At 37.4% G+C, this 18,700-nt stretch overlaps 1 protein-coding gene and 1 long non-coding RNA gene across 24 annotated transcripts in view; one reads left to right on the top strand and one right to left on the bottom strand.

Moving 5' to 3' along the window:
• DST (dystonin) overlaps positions 1-18,700 on the top strand; it is a 480,589-nt gene that overhangs the window by 228,056 nt on the left and 233,833 nt on the right. The gene's annotated exons all lie outside the window — the stretch shown is intronic.
• Positions 1,471-15,418, bottom strand: LOC119874187. Its single transcript, XR_005367878.1, has 3 exons — positions 15,352-15,418; positions 14,469-14,537; positions 1,471-1,676 (listed from the first exon to the last, which is right to left on the bottom strand). It is a non-coding gene; the product is annotated as an uncharacterized LOC119874187 (long non-coding RNA).

Below are 18,700 nucleotides of genomic sequence, written 5' to 3'. Positions count from 1 at the left end.
CTGTACCGACTTTTTCTCTTCATTTTATAAATGATAGATTTTGCTAAGTTAGAGCAAATTATCTTTGAAAGAAGAATGTCTCCTTCAAAATTATTCATCTGTGGCATATGAGCCAAAGATAGGAGACAACAGCAGGTTGTGTCCGGGCTTTACAGTCTGTTCCTTGGGTAACCTTAACCTTCTTAGGCTCTCATCTCTAAAATGGTGGCAATGATAAGTTAGTGTGAGGATTTAAAGGAGATCATTCTTTTAAGCATAAAACATGATAATTGGCACATTGTGTAAATTGCATATGGAACCCTTCTATCTCCCTCATCCAATCCCTTTTCTTATCTCAACTACTTTCCCTTTTAGTGTATCCATTTTAGAAAAAGCTGGGGTTTAGGTTCAGAATCCGTGGGGGTGATAGATTGGCCTGTTGCCTTCTTGCCTTAGAATCCCAGTGGGACACTGAAGAATTATTTGAGGTAATCCTGTTAGCCATACCCTCATTTCCTCTCTATAAACTGCTCCCCAGTGGATTGACTTTAGGGCCCAAAGGTCTTTTTTATTCCTCTTTTCCTTTTCTCCTACATATTCTTCTTACAGAAAGGGAATCAGTAAAAACACACCAGACTTCTGAAAGGCTGGCAATGTTTATTCCTCATTTGTAATTTCACTTAGCTTCACAGTGGGAGGGCATCTTCCATATCCTCCTATTGGCTTACTGGTAGAAGTGGATGAGATGAGAATACAAATTAGAGTAACTGGCTATGTCCAGTGTATGATTTCCTTGTGCACTATGATCTGTTGCAGATCTGCCAGCAGGTTCCCCTTGGCTATGAGGCTGTGTTTACTTTTCTCTACCTATAATTTTAACTATTCACTAATTACTCCCCGTAATTTAGGAAGTTATAGTTTATGCAGCTGCAAAATAGCATATATTCAGTGCTTAGGGGATGATTTTGGCATGGTCAGTTTTTAAAAGTTTATATGACTGAGAAAAGTAAACATTGTGGAGTTTTTAAATGATTGCTTACGCTACTATTACATCCATATGTATAAACATTTTTTCCTTACAATATCTTGATAGAATTTTTTTGGGGGGAGAAAAACTGTATTAAAAACATAATATAGCCTTATTTTATATTCACCAGTGCTAAAATGACATTTCTTTAAAGTAAATAGATAGCTTAATTAAAACTTATATTTGCTGGTGAGGAGATGCCTATGGAATTTTTCTAAATGTATTTAAATTTTAGTGTTCTAGTATTTTGGCTGTAGGACTTATTAGCCTGTCCTTAAACTGATTGTTTTGGCAAGGGTGTTTTCCTTTTGATTCATCAGTCTTCAGAACACGCACGTACATACATACGTACGTTTATTTATTTATTTATTTATTTATTTATTTATTTATTTATTTATTTATTTATTTATTTATTTTAGATTTTATTTATTCTTGAGAGACACACAGAGAGAGGCAGACACAGGCAAAGGGAGAAGCAGGCTCCCTGCGAGGAGCCCAAAGTGGGACTTGATCCCGGTACCCTGGGATCACTCCCCGAGCTGAAGGCAGATGCTCAACCGCTGAGCCACCCAGGTGTCCCCAGAATACTTTCAGTAATAAAGTCCAGTTGATGCATTCATACCTGTTCCCTCTGCAAGTCTCACACACCGGGTAGACTGGATTGTGTACCCTGCAAATTGGATATTTAGGTAAACTATTGGTGTTGGTAATGTTTATGTATTCTTTAGCATAATTTTAATTATAGTATTAAAAAACATGAGCTGGTTATTATCAACAATGTGACTTCGGTTAGGTAAATTTTACTCAGAGAATTGTTCTAAAACATAAAATTGGTGACAGTCTTTTTATTAATTACAGTATTTTTTAAAAGTCTATTTTACCTATGGAACTTTATAAACCAGAGAGTCTTATATCATTATTTAGTTTTTGTTGTCACTGATCACATGTTATTCTGTCTTACTATTTAGAAATCAACATGATAGTAGTATAAGAAATGGCACCTAAGATTTAAGTACCTATGATTTAGCTTTTCCCTTACTCTGGGGAAAACACAAAAGAAAGAAGCCCTTTCTTTTCTGAAGTACTTTAACAGTTACCAAATATTAGAAAATTCCTTTAAATTGTTTACGTAATCCCAGAATTATAACTTGAATAATGACTGAGAGGCTTTATTTAAGAGGAATGATTTAAGGGGATGAACAATTTTTAGGAGAACACATTGGAGTCTGAAGAAGTCTATATAATGGGCTTTCCTTGCCTTAGATCCATCCAACTGACAACTTATAGTGGAGATAAATTCCTCTGTACTGGTTAGCCATACTGTAAATTTATTCCTTAACATTATATAATAGGATATTTGGTCTGAATTTTAATTTGTTGATGCATGAATGCGTTTGGAGAGGAAGAGGCCCTGGATTTCCAGTATTGTACCTCACCCTATTTGGTAGGTAGTTACCTGCTTGGTTACCACACAGGAGACACCCAACTGACTATTAGATTTTTATCTCTGTTCCATCTTGTCTTTGGAAAGCTTCATTTACTCATAGAATAGATATCCTTTGCTTACATTCTAAACTCAATGATTTCATGGTTCCACTGAATCAATCACACTATTCTTTATTTTCTGATTTGGTGGTTGGAGGAAAACGTGTATCCCCAAGCTGAGAACAGAGTGATAGCTTTTAGAGAGTAGAGAAAAAGCTCTAATTTGCTGTGTTCCTGACCATTGCTTACTTTGGAGTGATTTCACATCTGTGGGCACAGAAGTGATGGGGCAATATATGCAACATTGACTTCATAAAGGGCTATTGAAAAATACATCTTCTGAAAGTGTAAGGCATCATTTTGGTTCTTAAAATCTGCAAATACTGCATATTTTTTGAAGACCTTAGGTTTATAAGCGTGATTCTTAAAGTTTAGCTGCATCAGACTCACTTATAGGGCTTGTTAAAATAGATTATGGGCCTTACCTCAAGAGCTTCTGATTCACTAGATCAGAGATGAGGCCTGAAAATTTCTATTTCTATCAATTTCCAGGAATTTGCATTTCTAACAAAATGCTGATGTTGCTAAGCTGAGACCACAGTTTGAGAACTCCTGTCATAGATAAATGGATAAATATTACAAGTAGCCATCGGTTTCATTTGATACAACCAACAAATATTTTAATATGGTTTAGAAAATAATAGCCATATTTTATTGAACTCTTATGCTAGGTCCTTTACAATATTAATACTAATATTAATAACAGCTGCTAATAGTACATGAGAGGTAACCATGTGCTAGAATCTGTCACTCTCATGGCTTAGTTTATTTTTTAAATTTATTTAAAATTTATTTTTTATTTTTTATTTTTTTAAAGTTTTTTATTTTTTTATTTTTTTTTAATTCATTTGAGGCCATGCACAGGCAGCGGGGGAAGGTCAGAGGGAGAAGCAGACTCCCTGCTCAGCAGGAAGCCCAGTGTGGGACTCGTGGGGCTTGATGCGGGGCTTGATTCCAGGACCCCAGGATTAAGACCTGAGCTAGGAGTATCTGGGTGACTTGATGGGTGAGCATCTGCCTTTGGCTCTGGTTGTGACCCTTAGGTTCTGTGATCGAGTCCTGCATCGGGCTCCCCAAAGGGCTCCTGCTTCTCCCTCTGTCTATGTTTCTGCCTCTCTGTGTCTCTTATGAATAAATAAAATCTTTAAAAAAAAAAAAAGAACTGAGCCGAAGGCAGACACTTAACCAGCTAAGCCACCCAGGTGCCCCACATGTCTTAGTTTATTTAATTTTCACAATTCTCTTTATGGACCGGTTCTGACTATTTTATCCCAGTGTTACAGGTGATAAAATTTGATGGACACAGAGGTTCCATAATTTCCCAATGTTATATACCTAGTAATTTTTAGGACCATGTGGAAAATAAGGCTGAGAGATTATGTAATTTTCCATAGGTTGGAAAAGGAATCTAAGGAGGAAGTGAAAAAAGCATCCCAGTTTGCCTCACTCAGATCTTTTGCTGTCTCAACTACACATAATTCTTAAGGGTGAATTTAGAGTTGAGTGATTAAAGCTGAAGGGGAAGAAGCTGAGCTTGACATTTGAACGTAGGTCTGATTTCTCTACAAATATGACTTGACATTTAAGTTATTTCTGTTATGGTATAAGAGATAACAGCATATGTAGTAGAGGAAGGGTTGAAATGTCTAGTTAAAGGCCTGTTGTGTAGAATTTAGAAGCAAATCAGGATTTAAAAATATGAAGAAATAGTTGATTTCAAGATAGTAAGGGATACATGGAAGAGTATGAAATGGTTCCGTGTAGATGAATAGTAGCTTGGTATTGAGAGATTTTGAATGTCTTCTCATCATGAAGAATAATGATACCTTGGTGATAAATTCCTCATCAAGAAAAAAAGTCCAGGATAACACTGTTTACTTTCAACAATGCTGTATTAAATTTTAGTATAATCAGAGCTGTATCTGAAATATGGTTTAGAAGCTACTCTGTTTTCATACAGCTGTATTGTTGTTGTTCTTTTAAGTAAGCTCTCTATCCAATGTGAGGCTTGGACTCAAGACCCTAAAGTCAAGAGTCACATGCTCTACCAACTGAGCCAGCCAGGCACCTCTCTATGCAGCTATTTTGTTGGAGATACTAAGTACATATATGTAAAACAATTAAACATTTAAACCATTAACATTAGGACAGTCTGGGATAAAGTGCCAAGAGTGCCAAACAATAAGGATTTTAAGAGATCCTATTTGGGAGCCTTTGGGGGTGCTCTGAATAGACAGGGACTGTGCCAGGGTAGGGAAGTTGTCTTAAGCTTGGTACAGAGGAAGAGGGGATGGTGCAGGGGAGAGAGAGACAGTGAATCTGATGTGCTGGATTGATAGTTTGCTGGAAGGGGGAGATCAGGTTGGATAGAAAATGGATAGAAAATGAAGCCAGGTAAGAAACAGATGTGATTGGTTAGCCAACGATGTTTTAAAAGCTTTTGAGGACAAGAGTGACATAATATAACTGGCATTTTAGGAAGAGTTTTGCATTTTATACCAGGCATTAAGGAACTAAATGTGTCTATATTATGAATTCTATGACATGACTGTGTCTTCACGTGATAGCCCCATGTTGTAGTGAGCCAACAAAGAGATGATGACTGGCTTACCCCAGGGGACTCTTAATTTAATAAATCTGCTTTGTAGCATACAGTTGGATGAAGTCAAAGAAGGCCCACTGTTCAATCTACAGATGGGAGGAATAATACCAGTGAAATAGATCAAGAAAGCTGGACCTCTAGTCTCATCAAAAAGACAAAATTTGACAGTGAGAGATGTAAAGGTCTGTATTTCAAGGATTGAAATGTCTACCTGTAGGATTCGGAAAGTCTGGTATAGAAGAAATTCATGTGATAAGACCTAGGGGTTTGTTGACCTCAGCTTTGTAACAGTGGTGCACCTGAAGGTCTTGGGCAGCCTTAATAGAGCTCTTAGAGTACATAGTATATAGCTCTTTTCTACTGTTTGCTGGTTAGGTCGTATCCTGGGTACTTTGTTTAGTTCACAGCAGTTCATTTCAAGGGACGAAGGGAAAGTGTCTAGAAGAAGGAGGCAATCATGATGGTCAGGGCCTGGAAACCATTTCCTGGATGAGGAATGATAAAACAAGTAGGAAAGTTGGCTTTGAGAGGAGAGGATTAAGGAGAAATGTGATGGGTGTTTTCAGATATTGGTAGGACAGTCATATTATAAAGAGTGCAGTTTTGGGTTTATTTAATCTAAAGAGCGGATTGCTGGATAATTTCAGGTTTGAAGATTTAAACTAGGTCTAAAAGCCTTAATGCCTAGTACATAAACACTAAAGTGTTTTGATCTAAAGGTGTATAACTATAGTTTCCTATGACTGCTATAACAAATTATACAAACTTGGTGATTTGTACCAATGTAATCTGTTTTCTCACAGTTCTGGAGGTTAGAAGCCTGAAATCTGTTTTGTTGGGTGAAATCAAGGCACTAACAAAGCTGTGCTCCCTCCAGAGGCTGTAGGAGAGAATCTGTTTCTTGTTTCTTTCAGCTTCTCCTGGTTGCTGGCATTCCCTGTCTTGTGGTCATACCATTTAGTCTGTGTCAGTGGTTACGTGGCCTCCTCCTGTTCTGTGTATGTTTCCCTTTGCCTCTCATTCATTCATTCATTCATTCATTCTTCAAGATTTTATTTTTAAGCAATCTCTACACCCAATATAGGGCTCAAACTCACAACCCTGAAATCAAGAGTCACATGCTCTACTGACTGAGTCAGCCAGGCACACCTCTGCCTCTCTTTTAAGGACAATTGTAGTTAGATTTAGGGCCCACTGGGATAATCCAGGATCATCTCCTTATCACAAAATTCTTAACACATTTGCAAAGGCTCATCTCCATTTAAGACAACATTCACAGTTTCCAGGGATTAGGACCAGGTATTTAGGGGCCACCATTCAGCCTAATGCATATATGGACAACTCTGACTCTCTGGTATGCAGTCATCCATGGCTTCATGGAACAGCCACTCCTCAACCATTAATAAATGTCCACCAGAATCTCATGGGGATTTAGTTAGAGTCTATCAGAGATAGATTAGAAATGATTAGTGGTTTGGTTGGAGGGTGAACTAGGTGGTGTCTAAGATACTTCCTAAGACCAAGATTATGTATTCAAATGACTTAGGTAACAGATTGTGTGAAGTACCATTTGATAGGGATAGACCAGAGAGTTATGTTTATATTTTTAAACTGTTTGTAAATAATTTTAAGCTTTTAAAAGTTACACAAATAAAAATAGGACAAAGAACACTGTATGCTCTTTACCCAGACTAACCTCCTACTAACATTTGCTCTCTGTGCTATATCATGCCTCCCATACTGTGTGTGTGTATATATGTATGTATGTATGTATGTAAATGTATATCTGTACTTTTAAAATCTGAACCATTTGAGGGTAAGTTCTATATATATCATGGCCTTTTACCCCTAAATCCTGTAGTATGTATTGTCTAAGAATGGGAATATTCTCTTTCATAGTTATTAACTTCATAAATTTATATTGGAATGATACTGTAATCTATTGTTTGTATTCCAGTTTTGTTGGTTGATCTTTTATACTATTTTCTCTCCAGGGCAGGATCCAGTTTGTGGTTAGGTATTGCATTTAGTCGTCATGTTTCTTTAATCTGCTCTGAGAATAGTTTTACAGCCATTTTATAGACTTTAATGACATTAAGATTTTTGAGAATACAAAACAGGGGTTTGTTGGATAGAATGGAAGATAAATTAATAGCAAAATGCCTTTTGAGCTTAAAGTTATTTTCTGATAAGAAGAAAAACTTGTTTCCTCCCATGAAAGTCATTTAAGCAATTACATATGATTTTACTGTTTGTTGAGAATATAGTGAACTACCTTTTCAAATTAAGAACACCAAAATTTCACTGTAATTTTATCAGGTGATTTTAATTTTGATTTTAATTCTATCTTGTGATCAATTGTAATTTTTCTTCTTTTTGATTTCTTTATTCATTATTATCATTATTCCATCTCTATCACTACCTTTTATTGAATACTTACCATGTGCTGGATCCTGGACTGTATATATAACATATATGATATGATTTAATCCTTGTTTTTACCATTGAGGAAATGGAGACTTAGGGAGGCTAAGTTTTCTGCCCAGCATGAAGTAGCTAGAATGTGTCAGAACTGAGTTTTTTAGCCCAGAGTCCTTCTGGCTCTGCAGAAAAATGATATACCACCGCATTATGCCACAAGAGAAAGACACAGAATTAAGGAATGATTAACAAGAAATAAAGACTGAGAAATAGGGCAAAAAAAGCAATATGTTGAGTTACATTTCCACTGTACTTGGCTCTGATTTCTCTCAGCCATTTCCTTACACATACTTTAAGTCTTTGCTGTTATGCCTTGGCCTCTTTATATGACCATAAATTTTTATTTGCATTCTTCTCTAATCAATATACCTTACAAGAATTTAGAGATATAGATAAACGCATACAAAGAAGCCAAGCAGCATTCCTGAAGGTGGTGGTTTTAGCTAGAGGAAGGGCATCGATTAAGGCATTTTTGAAGAAGAATTGCACCCTGATCAGTGGTGTTAACATTTTAAACCATATTGTATAGGCCTTGACATCAGAAGAAGTATATGCATTCTGTGGTAGGTAGATTAAAAGCATCGAAGACTGGGTTTGTTATTTGATACTTAGACTCTAAGCTGCATGAGCACAGAGCTGTGTCTGTCTTATTAAATAGTGCATCCCTCGAACCTAGCTTGTCTAATACACCACTGTTTTCCTCAGACCATACTGAGGAGTTTGTTGTTTAATGAATGAATGTAAAGCAAAATTAAACCCTTCCCCACCATCCCACCCCTGTTTATAATATAAATTTGTAACTACTATGGTGGGGGAAGTGAAAGGATTGCTTTGGTAAGAATGAGATAAAAGTTACCTGGAAGAAAAGTAAATTTATAATGACTTCCTTCCTCTTAGCTTCCTTTTAAGGCTTAAAAAGATCTATTTCATTATAGGTATAAAAATTGAGGTCCCACTCAGGTCATGATTAGAAGGGCCAGACTTTCCATGTTCTGACCCCTTTTCATGTTATTTCTCCTGTGTAATTCAGTTTTTCTATTTGTGGCTAGGTAGGAAGTTTATTCATATTCAGAGATGAGATTAATTTATTGCTAGTTATCTTTGCTCTACTTCTCTATTATTTTCATTAGTTCGGAATTTAGAAGAATATTGGCTAGAGCTAGATATGTTGGAAATTCTCTAATAAAATTAGTACATTTTCTGGTCTTATTGCATGTAGGGGAGGAAAAAAAAAGCCTTTTCTTTCTATCCTTCTAGATTCTTCATTGGACTGTATAACAAAAAACAGATTAACAAGAGAAAAGCATGCAATTGTATTTAAGAAAAGTTTTGGGACACAGAAGCCTTCATAAGGAAATGAAGACCAGAAGAAATGGTTAAACCTGAGTGTTTTTATATGAGATTTGGTGAAAAGTAGAAAGTCATAGAGTAATGTGATAGAACAAGAGGGTATGAGCTAAGGAGTAATAAACTGAAGGGAAATTTAGCAAGGCTTATTCAATTTTTTCAGTGTCCCTTTGTCTTTAGAGATAAGGATGTTCTTTTCCTCCAGGTACAGGGAAGTCACCTCTCACATGAAGGTCTTATGACCTCCTTCAGAGGAGAAGAAGGTATGGAGAGTCAGAGAGCCTTCCAGCACTTGCTGTTTTTCAAATCCCTTCAGGTTAAAATATTCAGTATACCAAGATGTCATATTTTGGCCTGTATGTCCTGAACCCATCAAGCAGATGGAGTTAGGTTTCTCTATAGGCCTGAGATATTCCTTTCCATAGAATCAATAGGAAAACCCTGTTTTCAGGCCCTAATTAGGGTTTGCTGTAACTGCAAGTCTGAGGGAGAATTCAGAATCTTACTTTAAAAGGGCTGACAGAGCAAGATATAAGTGGCAAAAGAGATAGAAGCCAGTAATCAGGGAGGGATGAGAATTTGAGAGACCTTGATAATGAAAGTGGTTGGGACATCAAAGGTAGCAGTGGGTCAAGGTGGACTTGCCTAGGGGTTTGGAACTATTCCATAAATTAGAGTCATTTGATCTTGGTATAATATAAAAGAAATTTCTGTTTTGTGAAAATGGGAAACAGGGATGATTCAGAGGGAAATTGTTAGAGCTGGGAAAACTATTGCATACTTCTAAAAATGCTGCAGTAAATGCCTGATGGCACTGAACTGTTCATTTACAATGCTAATATATTCTGACGCTGATGTTTGCTTCAAGAATTTCTTATCAAAATTGTTCGGGTACTCTTCTTTGTCCTTTAATAAAACTCTCTCATGGAAATACACTACTGGTTTTCCACTAAAATTTAGGGAGACCACAGCATTCATTGTAAGATCAGTTTTGGATGCTGTATCTGTAGAGTCCTTAACATATGAATGGGGACTTTTAGAAGTCATTTTTAGAGATCTGCATTTTCCTGTATAGCTGAAATATGTTGTAATGCTGGTCTTGTTCTCATGCTAGACCACTAGATCTTTTTTTTTTTTTAAAGATTTTATTTATTTATTCATGAGAGACAGAGAGAGAGAGAGAGAGAGAGAGAGGCAGAGAGGCAAAGACACAGGCAGAGAGAGAAGCAGGCCCCATGCAGGGAGCCCAACGACTGCGGGATCACGCCCTGGGCTGAAGGCGCTGCTAAACCGCTGGGCCACTCGGGCTGCCCTAGCCCACTAGATCTTATGTACCGAATACTCTATTTTATACCTGTTAAGAGCTCAAGTCCTGATATCAAGGAAACAGTATACTAGAGAAGAAAGAGTTTAATAGGCTTAAGTTTAAACCTCACTCTAAATCTTTTTTCATCCCTTAGAATTACCGTCTTTTTTATTCAAGGGCCCAGTGCATGTATGTATCCTCCTAAGGCACTGTCTTCCAGAGTTTTCATGTTCCATCTTGGACTCCAAGGTCAGTAGGTCTTAGCTAGGGTGAGGGGGAAGGACTGATAGGAACTTGATTCACTGCCACCCATAGATAATAGAGTATTCTGGCCATACTGCTGGAAGAGAGATCTCTGGTGGAATTTCAGACACATTCAAGAAAAAAGTCAGTTGTGGGTAGGAAAGCCAAGGTGGAAACAAGTTGGTCATGCCTGGAGTCTGCCTTGGTGTGTGTAGCTTTTCTTAACCTATTCCTACTTTTTGAGCTATATTTCACCATTGTCCCTTAGAACCCAGGGTATAGTGTGGCGATTGAGAGCACAGGGTTTGGGCTGAGCTGCTTGGACTCCCATCTACCCTTGACTATTTACTAGAGATGTGACCTTGACTTTCTCTAATTCTTTGTTGGCCTTATCTGTAAAATAGAGAATAGTGCCCTCTTTATAACTAGACCATTAAGATAATCAAAAAACTTCTCATTTGGCCTGTCTTCCATAGCAGTGACAGATGTGGTCCTGATGTTTGCATTTTTATGGGATTGAATCCTAATGTTGCCTACATATTGCAGACACTGTCCAAAGAGTACCACTGTAGTGGTTCCATAGTAATGTTATAGTAATGGATGCCAATTAAATGGTGAATTCTAAATAAAGGAATGTGTTTTCCATGGTCTAGCCAGGGCCCACACTAACACCTTTTTTTTTTTTGTTCCCTCCAAGGGCATGACAGTTTGAGGTGAGATGCTGCAAGTGTTTGGCAGCTAACTGTATGATTTGTGAGCCATCACGTCACCGATTGAGTTTGCCTAGATAAAGTACTTTACTTCTACTGAGCAACAGCTCATTAGAGCCATAAACACAACACAGCTTGTGTTTGCTTGAGCAAAGAATTTGGCACTTAAGTCTTCCGTAAGGGCATTAGCAGCTTTCTGGTAGTTCTTGAACAAAAAAAGCCTCAGGACATTAAAATCTCCAGAAAGCAGTACTACTTACAGAATTCTTGGAGAACAGTATATAAATCTCATTTCTTAGATGTACTTACAGTTATACCAGAAAGATATAGTTGCCCTGACGAGTTCTAAAAGTAGAATTGTGCTGAATTCATAAATTTTGGTCGTATCCTTTTATTTCACAATTTGTTACTATTTTCTTAATCTTAAAAAAAAATAAAACTGCCAGTTATTTTGCCAGCAAAAATGGGTTTATTGAGGAAGACTTGAAGTATGGTGTAAGTAAGCTACATAAAAAAGCCATAGGAAAAGCCATGGGCAAGTCCAGAGAGCAAAGGAGAGGGACACTATTTTATACTGGAAAGGAGGGTTTTATACTAGAAAGGAGAGAGTTGGCTGTGCTATCACAAACACAAAGTCCCTTGGAGTAAACTGAAAGTTCAGAGTATGGTGGCTTTTCATTGGCTGAATTGTGACAGTTTCTCATTGGCTGGGCTGTTGCTTGTTGCTGGGGGAAGAGGAAACCTTTCCTTCCTCAGGCAGGGTTAGTAAAGCAGTAGCTAAACTAGTATTGACTTGTGAAATGTGATTTTTCCTATCGGGTCTGCAGTTGATGCTGAGTATTATGGTAGTGTGTGAAAGCGCCCCTTTCTGGTCTCTCAATTTCATATTAGTGAGGTTTCCTTATATTAATTTTCACAATCCTATATGTTTTAAACATTTGAGTTTTATTTTGTATAAACTTAAACTTAAGAAACCATGTTTGCAGACACTTTGATTTTACTGATGTTAAGGAAGAAAATTCAACTGATTAAATTTGAGGATCTCATTGGCTTTATTAAGCAGTTCATGAATTGGCAGCATCCTGTGTAGCAAGTAGAGGGGAGTTCTGAGGTGATGTATACAATGGAAAGTTTTTATAGGAAGAAGAGTGGGAAAAGGAAGTTATTAGCAAAAGAAAAGATTGTTGCAGGCAAGGTCACTTTCCCTTAGGGGGAACATTGGGGTCTTATTATAAGGTAGATTACCCCCATCTACTTTTGGGGGATAGAGAGGGCCTTGTGATAGATTACCTTATTGGTGCTAACCAAAAAATGCCTGACCAGTTAAGATTTCATTGCAGGGTGAGGGTACAGAGTTGAAACTGCAATTAAAAATTGAAGCTTAATGGCCAACATGCACATGAGAAAATGCTCTGCATCACTTGCCATCAGGGAAATAAAAATCAAAACCACAATGAGATACGACCTCACACCAGTGAGAATGGGGAACATTAACAAGGCAGGAAACCACAAATGTTGGAGAGGATGCGGAGAAAAGGGAACCCTCTTACACTGTTGGTGGGAATGTGAACTGGTGCAGCTACTCTGGAAAACTGTGTGGAGGTTCCTCAAAGAGTTAAAAATAGACCTGCCCTACGACCCAGCAATTGCACTGCTGGGGATTTACCCCAAAGATACAGATGCAGTGAAATGCCGGGACACCTGCACCCCGATGTTTCTAGCAGCAATGTCCACAATAGCCAAACTGTGGAAGGAGCCTCAGTGTCCATCGAAAGATGAATGGATAAAGAAGATGTGGTTTATGTATACAATGGAATATTCCTCAGCCATTAGAAATGACAAATACCCACCATTTGCTTCAACGTGGATGGAACTGGAGGGTATTATGCTGAGTGAAATAAGTCAATCGGAGAAGGACAAACATTATATGGTCTCATTCATTTGGGGAATATAAATAATAGTGAAAGGGAATAGAAGGGAAGGGAGAAGAAATGGGTAGGAAATATCAGAAAGGGAGACAGAACGTGAAGACTCCTAACTCTGGGAAATGAACTAGGGGTGGTGGAAGGGGAGGAGGGTGGGGGGTGGGGGTGAATGGGTGACAGGCACTGAGGGGGGCACTTGACGGGATGAGCACTGGGTGTATTCTGTATGTTGGCAAATTGAACACCAATAAAAAATAAATTTATTATTAAAAAAAGAAAAAAAAATTGAAGCTTCAGGGGTCCTTGGGTGGCTCAGTGGTTTGGCGCCTGCCTTCGGCCCAGGGCGTGATCCTGGGGTCCCGGGACTGAGTCCCACTTTGGGCTCCCTGCATGGAGCCTGCTTCTCCCTCTGCCTGTGTCTCTGCTTCTCTCTCTCTCTCTCTCTCTCTCTCATGAATAAATAAATAAAAAATCTTAAAAAAAAATTGAAGCTTCAGTTATGTGATTTGGCCTGGCATAAGTGACTCCATCTTGGGCCTGTGGTTTTCCTTTTAAAACTGAGCATTGTATTTAGTAAAGCAATTTAAAAAAATTATTTACTTATTTGTGAGTGAGACAGAGCACAAGTTTGGAGAAACAGACTTCCTACTGCGCAGGGAGCCTGAAACTGCAATTAAAAATTAAAGCTTCTGTTATGTGACTTGGCCTGGCATAAGTGATTCATTCCATCTTGGGCCTGTGGTTTTCCTTTTAAAACTGAGTATTGTATTTAGTAGAGCAATTTTTTAAAAAAAGAATTTATCTAGGGCAGCCCCGGTGGCGCAGCGGTTTAGTGCCGCCTGCAGCCTGGGGTGTGATCCTGGAGACCTGGGATTGAGTCCCGCATCGGGCTTCCTGCATGGGGCCTGCTTCTCCCTCTGCCTGTGTCTTTGCCTCTCTCTCGCTCTCTCTGAATGAATAAATAAATAAATCTTAAAAAAAAAAAAGAATTTATCTACTTATTAGTGAGAGAGAGAGAGAGTGAGTGAGAGAGAGCGCAAGTTTGGAGAAGCAGACTTCCCACTGTGCAGGGAGCCCAACGTGGGGCTTGATTCCAGGACCCCAAGATCACAAGGTGAGCGAAGGCAAACACTTTTAACTGACTGAGCTACTCAGGCACCTCTAATAGAGCAATTTTAATGTTTAATCCATGTTATTAAATTCCCAACTTTTGTCTTGTAAACCTAATTTCTGGTTAGTACTTTTCTTAGTGGATTTTAAAAATTAGTTGTCCTGATTTGACAAGATCAACTAAAAAACATACCTTTTTGCAGAGGAGCAGCATATTTCACATCCCCCCAGGAAAACCAGTGTGATGGTATTGTGAGATGTCCTAGTTGGAAAAAAAAGTTTCCATTTCTAGTAGAGTTTGGAAGCAGCACTCTCTGGTTGAAGAGATTTATAGTATATATTAGCATATTAAAGACAGAACTTCTGTGGTAAAGAACCCTTTTAATTCAGTGTTTCACAGATTCACTTGGTCATGGATTCTTTTTATCAGAGTATCTATTAACATCCCTTTGGGAAATCCTGCAGGAGAGTTTTAAAGTGACTGCTTTAAAGCAAATGTAATTAATTTTGTATTAATTAGAATCCCTGATTTGGACAGGATCTAGTTAATTTGCTTGTCATTGCAAGAATATTTTCTCACAGCCTTTCTTTTGGGTCACTGATTTTCTAATTTATAGACAATTTATACTTTTGGTCCACTTGAATTATAACTGTGCTGTTTCTTTCATTGTCTAAAATTTGCTCACTGTAACTCCCACCTACTTGTTTTGGCCCAGCCACCCCCAGAATGACAAAAACTGTATATGGCAGTTCTGAAATATCTGAAGAAACTCTTGTCTCTTTTTAAAAAAACTTTTCTTGTCAAATACTTCTATTCCCTTTATTTCGTTTTTATGTGATGCCATTTTTTTATGTCATACATTTCTTTTTCTAGCATATTTTCTTTTAGTTTTTCCATTTGAACATTTTAAGACTCTTGAATTGAAGGCAGAAAATGAGTTGAATTAATTCTCCCAGGTAATCAGTTACACAGTAAGAGCATGGGCTACTGTTATCCACAGAGCTCAACTTTGTTTTTATTGCCTACCCCCCTTTCACCTCCCCTTACATATTGAGCTGTTTGCCTATTTACTTACCTTTCCTTTTTTTTCTTCTCCATTGTAAGATGGCTTCTTTAGTCTTAACTGTTTTTCCAGTTTTTCTACAAAGACACATATTGCTTTTATTAGAAAAGACGAAGATAATGTTATTTTGTAAAAACTGTTTATTCCACTCTTAATTTGCTATAAAAAGAGAGGGCAGCTGTATAATTCATCTCCTTTCCAAGAGTAAAGGACTGATAATGATTAATGGACTGCTAGTCCTAAAGACATTTGCATCTCAACCAGGAACTCCGGGTGGGGAAGGGCATAGAGATCTGCAAACTCTGCTGCCTGGGTCAGATCTGACCACAGTGTCTTTTTTGGTACAGCTAATGAAGTAAGAATTCTTTTTACATCTTTAAAGAATTGAAAACAAATAAAAAGAAGAATAATATTTTAGGACACATGAAAATTATATGAAATTCAGAATTTGGTATTTGTAAATAAAATTGTTTTGAATCCAGCTGCTCTATTCACTTATGTGTTGTCACATCAAAGACCCTAGAAACCAAAAAAATATTTACTGTCTGTTTTTTGTAGAAAAAGTTTCTTGATTCTCTGTAATGCTAAGGTTTTATATATATTTTTTGGGTAAAGTTTTGTATATATTCATTTTAGTGGTGTGATATGTATAGTCTCTAAATGGGGTATCTCTTGATTGGATGGGGGCCCCCAGGTAGTGGTCCAAAATCTGGTAGAAGCAGATGTAGAAGGTAAAAGAATTCACCTGTGGCAGAACAAAGGAGGTCAAAGTCTATTGATACCTTGTGGGAATGTTGGCCTGGACAGTAGAGGAGAGGCTTGTCTGCAAGGAGGTAGTGGGTGAGGGCTGTTTTTAAAGGGGGAAGATGAGGAAGTATGGCCTGTTTGCCTGAAAGTGACCTCTTACAGTATGGTCACTTGTGCATCCCGTGAACCCATTTATGAGGGTAGTTTCCTTTCCTATATCTAAGGCCAGCTGTGGTTCTATCAATGTAATTTTATACCACAGCTGCTTTTCTGAATGAGCTTCTCGCTTTGATTTACCAAAATGTTTTCGAATAGGCCAGCTCAGTATATTACTTTACTAGGGCAAAATTTTATTTCTGTGATAATTCCCTTTGAGTCAAGATAGTAGTGAAAGATAAACCCAATGCAAATGCCACTTCAAGTAAAAATTCAGGGAGTAATACTGATATAAAGTAGATGATGGGGCACCTGGCTGGCTCAGTAGGTAGAGCACACAACTCTAAGTCTCAAGGTTGTGAGTTTAAGCCCCTTGTTGGGCATGGAGTCTACTTAAAAAAAAAAAAAGAAGAATAAAAAATAAAGTGAATGAAATGTTTCTTCTATCACTCAGACGTTCCCAAACTAGATTACTAGGTAATCCTTTATGACTATTCCTTTGCTTTTTGCTCTCTTAATATATACTTCCTTTTTGGTTTGTTTGTTTGTTTATTTATTTATTTGTTTCCTTCCTTTTTGGTTTAGATTAAAGGTTTTATAGTCCTTGGCATTGCCACTTTCCCACTTTTATTAATATTATCAATCCTTTTGTTTAATTATCAATTGATTATATTTAGAACTGTTTTTCAGTAAGTACAAATCGTGCATCTTTTTAAACTGTATCTCAGTTGTATGTATTGACATGTTAGAACCATCTAACATCCTGCCCTATATTCTGGGCATTATCATTAATTCTTGTAGAATCGTGATACGTATAAACATTTCTTATTGTCTAAACATTGCTGCCATTTGATAACTCAAAGGGAGTGTGATTAAGATATTTTTCAGAACAGATTTTCTTGACATAAAATTTATGCACAAAATTGTTTTTGTTTTCCTTTTTAAAGATTTTATTTATTTATTCATGAGAGACAGAGAGAGGCAGAGACATATAGGCAGAGGGAGAAGCAGGCTCCCTGTGGGGAGCCTGATGCGAGACTGGATCCTGGTACCCCCGGATCACAACCTGAGCCAAAGACAGACGCTCAACTGCTGAGCCACCCAGGTGCCCCAAAATTCATTGATTTTAATTGTATAATTGAATGGCTTTTAGTAAATTTACAGAATTATGCAGCTATTACCACAATCAAAATTTTAGAACATTTCCATCACCCAAAAAATAAGCCTGTGCCCATTTGCCCTGTGCTCTCCTTAACCCCCTCGCCAGCCCTAGGTAGCCACTGATATATTTTCTGTATTAATAAGATTCATGTTTTCTGGATATTTCACAAAAATAGAATCATATAGCGTGTGTTCTTTTGTTTGGCTTCTTCCACTTAGCACAATGTGCTTGAGGCTCATCCATGTTGTAACATATGTCTTCATTCCTTTTTATTGGCAAGTTGTGTTTCCATCCTGTGGTTGTGTCACATTTTGTTTATCCATCTAACAGTTAAGTGGCATTTGGATTATTTCCACATTTTGGCTATTATGAATAATGCTGCTGTAAACATGAATATACAAGTCTTTGTATGGATATATATTTTCATTTCTTTTGGATATTTATTTAGGAATGGGATTACTGAGTCATATGATAAATCCAGTTTAACATTTTAGGGAATGCCAAACTGTTCCAGAGTCGTTGCACCATTTTTTTTTTTTAAGATTTTATTTATTTATTCATGAGAGACACAGAGAGAGAGAGGCAGAAACACACAGGTAGAGGGAGAAGCAGGCTCCACACAGGGAGTACAACGCAGGACTCAATCCCAGGTCTTCAGGATTACGCCCTGTGCCGAAGGCAGTGCTAAACCGCTGAGCCACCCGGGTTGCCCTCGATGCACCATTTTATATTTCCCCTAGCCATGTGGAGGGTTCTAATTTCTCTAAATCTTTTCTAGCACTTACTGTCTTTTCTTTTTGATTTTAGCTATCCTAATGGGTATGAAATGCTTTGTCATCTGATAGTGGTTTGTGTTTCTCTAATGATGTTGAACCTCTTTTCATATACCTAATGCACATTTGTGTATCTTTGGTAAAATTTCTATCAGATCTTTGCCTATGTTTAAATTGGGTTGTATGCCCTTTTATTATTGGGTTTTCTTTTTTTCTTTTGCATGTGGATATTGAATTTCCCAGTATCAGTTTGAAAAGATTCAACACTGAATTGCTTTTGTTCTTTTGTCAAAAACCATAAATATGTGATTCTTTTTCAAGACTTTCTATTATGTTTCAGTGATGTATATGTCTATTTTTATTAAAAACATTTTGTTATAAGATTATTTATTCAGTCTTGAAATTTGATTTATCTGAATAAATCCGATTTATTTTTTTAAATAACCAGACTAATTTAGATGGGCATGGGAAAATAACTCGTTAGGTGGGGCGATATTGCTTATGGTACTGCCGAAGCTATACC

Source organism: Canis lupus, chromosome 12 (genome assembly GCF_011100685.1).
Source record: "Canis lupus familiaris isolate Mischka breed German Shepherd chromosome 12, alternate assembly UU_Cfam_GSD_1.0, whole genome shotgun sequence".
In the NCBI taxonomy this organism is placed as follows: Eukaryota; Metazoa; Chordata; class Mammalia; order Carnivora; family Canidae; genus Canis; species Canis lupus.
The sequence above is the reverse complement of the archived record's forward strand: the minus strand, read 5'-3'. Positions and strand labels throughout refer to the sequence as shown.